Source organism: Coptis chinensis, chromosome 8 (assembly GCF_015680905.1).
Source record: "Coptis chinensis isolate HL-2020 chromosome 8, ASM1568090v1, whole genome shotgun sequence".
Taxonomy (NCBI): domain Eukaryota; kingdom Viridiplantae; phylum Streptophyta; class Magnoliopsida; order Ranunculales; family Ranunculaceae; genus Coptis; species Coptis chinensis.
In genome coordinates, this window is record NC_141463.1 from 19,166,017 (window position 1) to 19,172,884 (window position 6,868).

Here is a 6,868-nt window from a genome sequence, read left to right on the forward strand (position 1 = left end):
ACAACAAACACCAATGTTATATCTTAAGTCTTAACTTCAAGCTTATTTGGTTTGTTATTCTGTTTTTTTAGAGACAAAGCTTTCCTGTACTAGATCATAGGATTGATCAACCATCTTCTACTGCCAAGGAAGCTAGGATCACAAGTTGCCGTAAGTTCTCTTGTTGTAGGATTTAATCAACATTCGTTTACATTAATTCTTTTAACATATATTCTAATAATAACTTCTAGTGATCTATTTGCTTTAGGTCTATTTGGTTGTAACAGTCACTACCCTTGTTGAAACGTTCTTTCCCCTGATCATTAATAACAAATCTTTACTTGTGTGAGAAAAAATTCTAGTGATCCCTATGGCAGTAAATTGAACTTTAATTAGTGACTGATTTGTTCGTTATAAGTAATGACAAATTTTTGTTGGTGTTGTTGTATTATTGACTTATGATTATATGTCTCTATGCAGCTCCTGGAAAGAGGCCAAAGGTGCCTTCTGCATATAATCAATTTATAAAGTAATGAAACATTACAAAATTTCTTGAATATTTCTAATAACATGATGAGGTTGCTTTAAAATTAATCAATTTATTACTTGTGCACATTTATATGGAGTCTTGAGAGAGGAAATTCAGAGAATTAAGGCTAATAATCCAGATATAAGTCACGCGGACAAGCATTCAAATATGGTTGCCAAAAAGCGTAAGGACGGAAATCTAACATACCAAGATGCATTTTTGCTTAATAAGTCAAACTGAACGATTGTCTTTGAATTTTTGATTTTCCTATTTTTTCAAGTGGGCACACTTTCCCCATATTCAGTTTGGATTAATCTTTGGAGGCAAATAATAAAGCTGAAATAAATGAGGTAAGAACATCTCTGTTGAGAAAGTATTGATGTTCATCCAGTTCATGTGCTACTGTGCTTTGATTATGAAATAATTTCATGTAAATAAGAGAAGATTAGATGGGTTTCAATATCAAGATATTGAGGTATGTTTTTCTGAAACTGAAAAGTTTTAGCACATATCACTTTATGTGTTTAAGTGAGCTTTAGGTTTGTTATTGATAATTCAATAGATTTGTTCCTCAATATGAATGCAGTGGATGCGATATATATTGCCCATATGTTAATGTCTTGTTCTTATTAGATTAATGTCGTTTGGGAGACATGATATTCATCTTGAATTTGATTAAAGTTGGTACTTGGCATTTATGCACATTTGTATGAGCACTTTTACTTCTTTATGCTACTAAAGATATAAGTACACGTTAGTATTTCTCATCCCCTCTAGTCAAGCCAATTATATAAATGCAGAAGCGACTAATGCATTTGGTTGTTGTTTATGAAGTGAACTAAGGTTAGAACTTTAGATATATGTCAAAGTAAGGAAGAATAAGCAATATAAGACAAGGAATTGTTGATAAATATTTTCTTGGCTGTTAGCAAATTTATTGGTGTTGGTTTGTAAACACTTAGTGGGTCTTGCTTTGTTGGCAAATACTAACTTGTTTGGTGTGATTGAATTATATATTTGTTTGGTTGGTTATATATTATTACCAGCCCACGGTCTTGATTTCGATTTTCCTAATGTATGATTCTTATCACCGGAGGTAATGCAGGGAGAAGGTGACCTTCTTGCACACCTAGTGATTGTAGTGTACAAGGTGTCCTATTAGCAGGTGCACTCACTATTTTCTTTTTTTCTTCTTTATACTAGGTTTTAGCCTTGATATGTTTTAGTAGGTTTTGAGCTTAGGGTCAATGTTCTTCCTAAAGTTGCAAATGTTCCTTTTCAATTATCGGTCGAGGAAACATCATATGTTTTACACAACTTAAAATATTACACAAGAGGTTTTGAAAGCAGTTTGAGCTTTTTATTAGTTGACACCCAACTAACTGTGAAGGCTTTTAGCCTCCTTTTTTCACTTCAACTTCAGTGTTAATAATTCTAAATTTATAGTTTAGTACATATATCAATTGACCATCCCCGCTTCAAAGACCTTGTTACCTTGTAGCTTAATAAGACCCTTTTTTCGATAATTTCCAATATATTCGTAGTTTGATTAGTTTGATATTCAAAGTCGTTGATATTTGTTCTTCCTTAAGGTAATTCTATAAATTCCATCTTTTTTATAATTTTCGTTCAATGGGGTTTCACTTTTCAAGTTTAACTGCACTTATTTTCGAAGCTTTTGTTTCCCTAATCCCTAATTCATCAAAAGTGTTGCCTGATTTCTTGAGTGTTTAAGGTTTAGAGAAATTTGATTTCTTTAGTGGGTTAGGGTTCAAAAATATGGTTGAGTGGTGCTGAGAAATTGATTCTTATATTGGGGCTGGCAAAAAAATACTCGAATGTGTTGGGGTTACACTTATTTGGAGCAGAAAATTCCAATGTTGAGTTATTCTCAACCCCATCTGTGGTTAGCTAAATAACCCTCAACTTGTACTTCACTTTTTTTTTAAATCTCTAGGGAGGCTTGTACAAAGGGAGTCTGAATATGTGTTTATGGTGTGTTTTCACTACTTGTTACCCTTGGTTAAGTCAAACTGATTTTTATTTGTATTTTTCTTGATGTTGTAATTGATGTGAATTGAATATGATTTGGATTGTTTTTCCTTTTGCACTTGACTTGTGATATATTTAAATTTTTTTATCGTGAAGCAAAATGTTCGAGGCCATTTTCCATATTTTAAAGGACAGCACATCTCTGGAACTGACTATAACGAGCTACCAGCTTCTTATCGAGTTAGACAAGGTAATTATTATGAGGTCTTAAAGTTCATGATGTTCAAGAAGATGTTTAATACTCCTTTACGTAATGCAGCGTTTCCCTCGAGTTTACATATCCCACTCAAACACATCCGAAGTCGAGTGGTAGTAGAGAACTTGTAGTCTTTGGAGGAGGTAAGAGTGTATGGCGATGATCAACATTATGTTGTATTCACCTTTGACATGTGACCATTGAATCAATGTTGTGGGATGTTTCATTTGTAGGCTTGGTCACCTTTTGCTCTTGGCCCAATTATTGCAATCTACAGGGAGACTGACACAAATTATAGAAACTCAAATCATCCGCTTGACTTCTTGGTTAGTTGTTCCTCTAAACTTAGATAGTATATCTAGTTTAAGTGGTTTTGCATTCAGTAAAAGTATTAACTTAGAATTATTAATATAAAAAATAACACTGGAATTTTCATAATGGATCCAGTTACAATCCTTTATCTGCAGTTTTACTAATGGAAGTCAAAATTTTCTAGGGTTTCTGCCATTTAACTGAGAACATCGCTCGAGAGGTTAATGAAGTTAACTTCCAAGTCCCAGCGATGAATGTTAGACTATTATTTGACTTATTTCATCATATATACACTTGTATTAGCTAAGTGCTGTCTAAAAAGTCCCGTACTACCCAAAGTGGTAATAATCATCACTGTTACATTTTTGGTATTAAAATAATACTCAGTTGTTGACTTGGATTGCATGGTGATAAAACTGTTGGTGGGTGGTATGATATGGTACTAGTGTTGTTAACTTGGATGGCCTTTGGGGGTCTCTGTATTTCTTGTATTGTATTGTATTTACTGTTCTTTTTGCTTACCTATGATGGGCGTGGGGTGATGTGATCTTCCCTAGTGGGATGACTGTATTAGGGGTTTAGGTAAGGGTTTTGGTCTTGTTTAATTAGCTACTGGCTAACTACTTGAGTATTAATGTAATCCTTTTTGTTTATTCTAATGAATTAACTTTCATGGATAAAAAAAGGAAAAAGTGTCTTTCACTTGATTTGTGTTCTTCGCGTACCTAGAAGCCATATTCTGAGGCGTTTAGCCCTATAGCTTTTAGTGGTCAACATAACAATCAACTGGTATGTGTAGCTCAATATGTGCACAACAGTGAGCACTCTTAGCAAACATGCCAAGATTCAGGTACTGTTCTCTGTTAGGCCTATTTAAAGCTACACCATCATATTGAGCGTGTAGCTGATTCATCTGAAAAAGGATTGTTCGATAGAAACCTTTCCTTTACAAGGCACGACCAAAAAGAAAGAAATTAAATAACCAAAGAAAGAAGAAGGAAAGACTCAGATCATCAATAGAAGAGAAAAGATAGGGCACGCAGTAGAGGCTCTCAATGCTGAATCGCATACATAGTAGCACCCTTGATTCGCGATAACCAATCCGAGAACCGAAGCATCGACAGAAATGGAATTCTAATATACAAATCTTTTCTTTCTCCCCTGTTAATTGAACTGGAGTTCACTATAGTAAAAAGTTCACTTTATTATCTTAAGAGATCTTCCCTTATTCTTGAGTGTCAGTTGTCATCTTCTTCATAAGTAAGGAAAGCGCTATTATCCGCGGCAACCCAAGATGCTGCAGCCGGTGCTTATTTGTATCGTTGTACAGATTCAATCTTCAGGGCATACCCCTTCCTTCAAATCTTTATTTTCATTTCGATTGGCTAAGCCCGTACTATTGTTGCCATTAGGCATAGGATGTCTCATTCATGGTAAAGAGTCAATGCATTAATCTCGGGGAGCTTCGTGCCAATCCCACCCGTCATCATAACTAGAACCAAAGAGTGGACCCTTTGATAATCAATATGAATTATCCATTTTCTTGGCACTTTCCTATTTTGATATCTTTCCTAGCCCAACTTTCGCCCTCTCTCTATGCTATGGTCAATCAATAGGCAAAGAAAGGACAATAGTAGCCCTCTTCTGATGGTGCATTGCGTTTAGGCCAAAAGAGAATCTCAATCCCTCATTCCCGAAGCTTGACCGATGGAGCTATGACTTTATGAGCTAAAAACGAGCTCTTGAGCGGTTTCGGTCTTCAAGAAACAATTTGAGTGCCCTGATTAAGCCCAATGGCTTTCGAAATTTACAGTGATGGCTCTTGGTCACGAAAGGATGGAAGGAAGACTTGGTAAAGAACATACTCATAGACGTAAGACCGGTCCGCTTTTATGTTGACTTCGGTGGAAGGTCTGCCCTCATTCGAAGGGCTCTTTGGACGCTTGAGGGATGTGACTAAAACTTCGATACCGGTGAGTGGTATTGAGAACTCTGCTCTTAAGGGGCTAAGGTACCTTGAAGACTTCGAGTCGGATGAGGTTGTTGAAGAGTCTTACGACGGTTCGTGGTCTCGGCTGTCTGCTGCTTAAAGATATGAAAGTCTGATAAATCCTCTTTTCAGCAGTAGTACTCTACCTCTGTCTTCTTATTGGAGTTGGGCGGGCTGCATGAACTATTTTTTCTGTATACCCGAGCCTTAGTAGAAGTGGGTAGCGACACTGGGTGGACGGGCTATGCGTACCTTAAGTGGTAGTTGGTCTTCCAACCCCGGATGTAAGCTAAGTAAAACAGGCAGGTTGCAATTTCTGAAGCGGGTAACCAAAGTTACCATCGAATAACGGGCAATTCGCAGGGTTGACTCTGCTATCTTGGTTCAGCTCCAGGTGGTGATTATGGCTCCTTTCTTATCCTGATGCACCTTTCTCCACTAGGGATAGTTATTGAGTCGTTCGTAAGGGGTGAGGGCCTTCGTAATCCAGAACTTCTCTTTATAAGCTCCTTCCTTCAAGCTGATCCCACCAACATTAGGATTAATTCGAGTAGTCACACTAGGAGTAATACGAGGAGTCACTCTTAACATTTTGAGCATCTTACGCATAGGAACAGAATTCAAGTTGTATATGTTGCTCTAGTGCCGCGCTGTTCTTTCTGCTCTGACCTAAAGAACTGCTTTTCTCCATGCACCAGACTTACTTTGTTTGTACCGAGTAATCGAGGAGAGAAGCTGGGTTGTTAACCGAGAACTTCTTGGGAAGCTATTCGAGTGCTGTTCTTAGAGTAGACCAAACTAAACAGATAGAGATTATAAGGAGGACATATCGAGCTAGACCTGTTGAAAGACAGATCTATATATGAAATGACTTAGTTTAGGGTCTAAGATGGGTAGACACCTATCCAACACCGAAAACTCCCGAGAAACAGGCTTTTTTTAGCCTTATAGGAGCTTGGCTAAAGAGATGCTATCGCTATCCTTGACGACTGACTGATAGCTTAACTATAGCTGCCATCTCGCTCCATGAGAGCATCCTCGAGTTTCGCTCCCACGAGGGCAGCTCCTTCTCTGCCTCTTCTCAAGGAAAGGCAACAAGACAAGACGAAAAGTCCTATCCTCAATCCGTTGATTCCGAACCAAGGGCGAGCTCCACCTTCTCAATCCTTATCTCCATACTTGCAAAGATATAATTGCCGCTTTTGATAATCTTCGAAAAGCAAATAAGTAAGTCTAACGAATGGTTTCATGTTCTAATTAGTGTACACTTAAATTGGTTGTATGGTCTTTGATGTTGAAGTATGTAGTTGAGTATAAAATCCCTAATTCAATTTCATTTTTTTTAGGGCCTTATGCAACCAGACAGGAAACAATGAGTATTCATGCAATGCGCTTCATTCGAGATTAGGTTTTTTATTTGGATTTGGATTTGGATTAGGTTGATTAAATTTATATGTATTAGATTGGAAATGCGTTATTTACTTCATTATGTTTTATGATTAAATACAAATATATATTGGTTATCCAAGGGAATGAATGGAATTAGTACTTTATGAATGCTACTTGAAGTTTAATTGATTATATTCAGGAGTGTAGTCTATTACAAGTCAAATTCTATGGTCTATGGGGGAATGTTTTCATTTATTAGCACTATTTTTTTTTAAAAAAAGGATAAAAACAATCACTGTTTTAACAAAACTGTCATGAATAGTTGACTTGTTTATGACGGTTATTAGATGAATACAGCACTGTTTTTTTCAAAACGTCACAAAAGAGTTAATTTTTTGTGACAGTTTTTATTTCTTTGTTA

The 6,868-nt window shown here is 36.5% G+C and overlaps 2 long non-coding RNA genes across 2 annotated transcripts; both read left to right on the forward strand.

Annotated features, from left to right (window-relative positions):
* Positions 1 to 860: 860 nt before the first annotated feature.
* On the forward strand, positions 861 to 2,888 carry LOC147480362 (uncharacterized). The gene is made up of 3 exons (XR_015206400.1): positions 861 to 1,673; positions 2,657 to 2,750; positions 2,820 to 2,888. It is a non-coding gene; the product is annotated as an uncharacterized LOC147480362 (long non-coding RNA).
* An 80-nt stretch (positions 2,889 to 2,968) lies between these two features.
* Positions 2,969 to 6,620, forward strand: LOC147480363 (uncharacterized). Its single transcript, XR_015203469.1, has 3 exons — positions 2,969 to 3,082; positions 3,253 to 3,324; positions 6,405 to 6,620. It is a non-coding gene; the product is annotated as an uncharacterized LOC147480363 (long non-coding RNA).
* Positions 6,621 to 6,868: the final 248 nt, after the last annotated feature.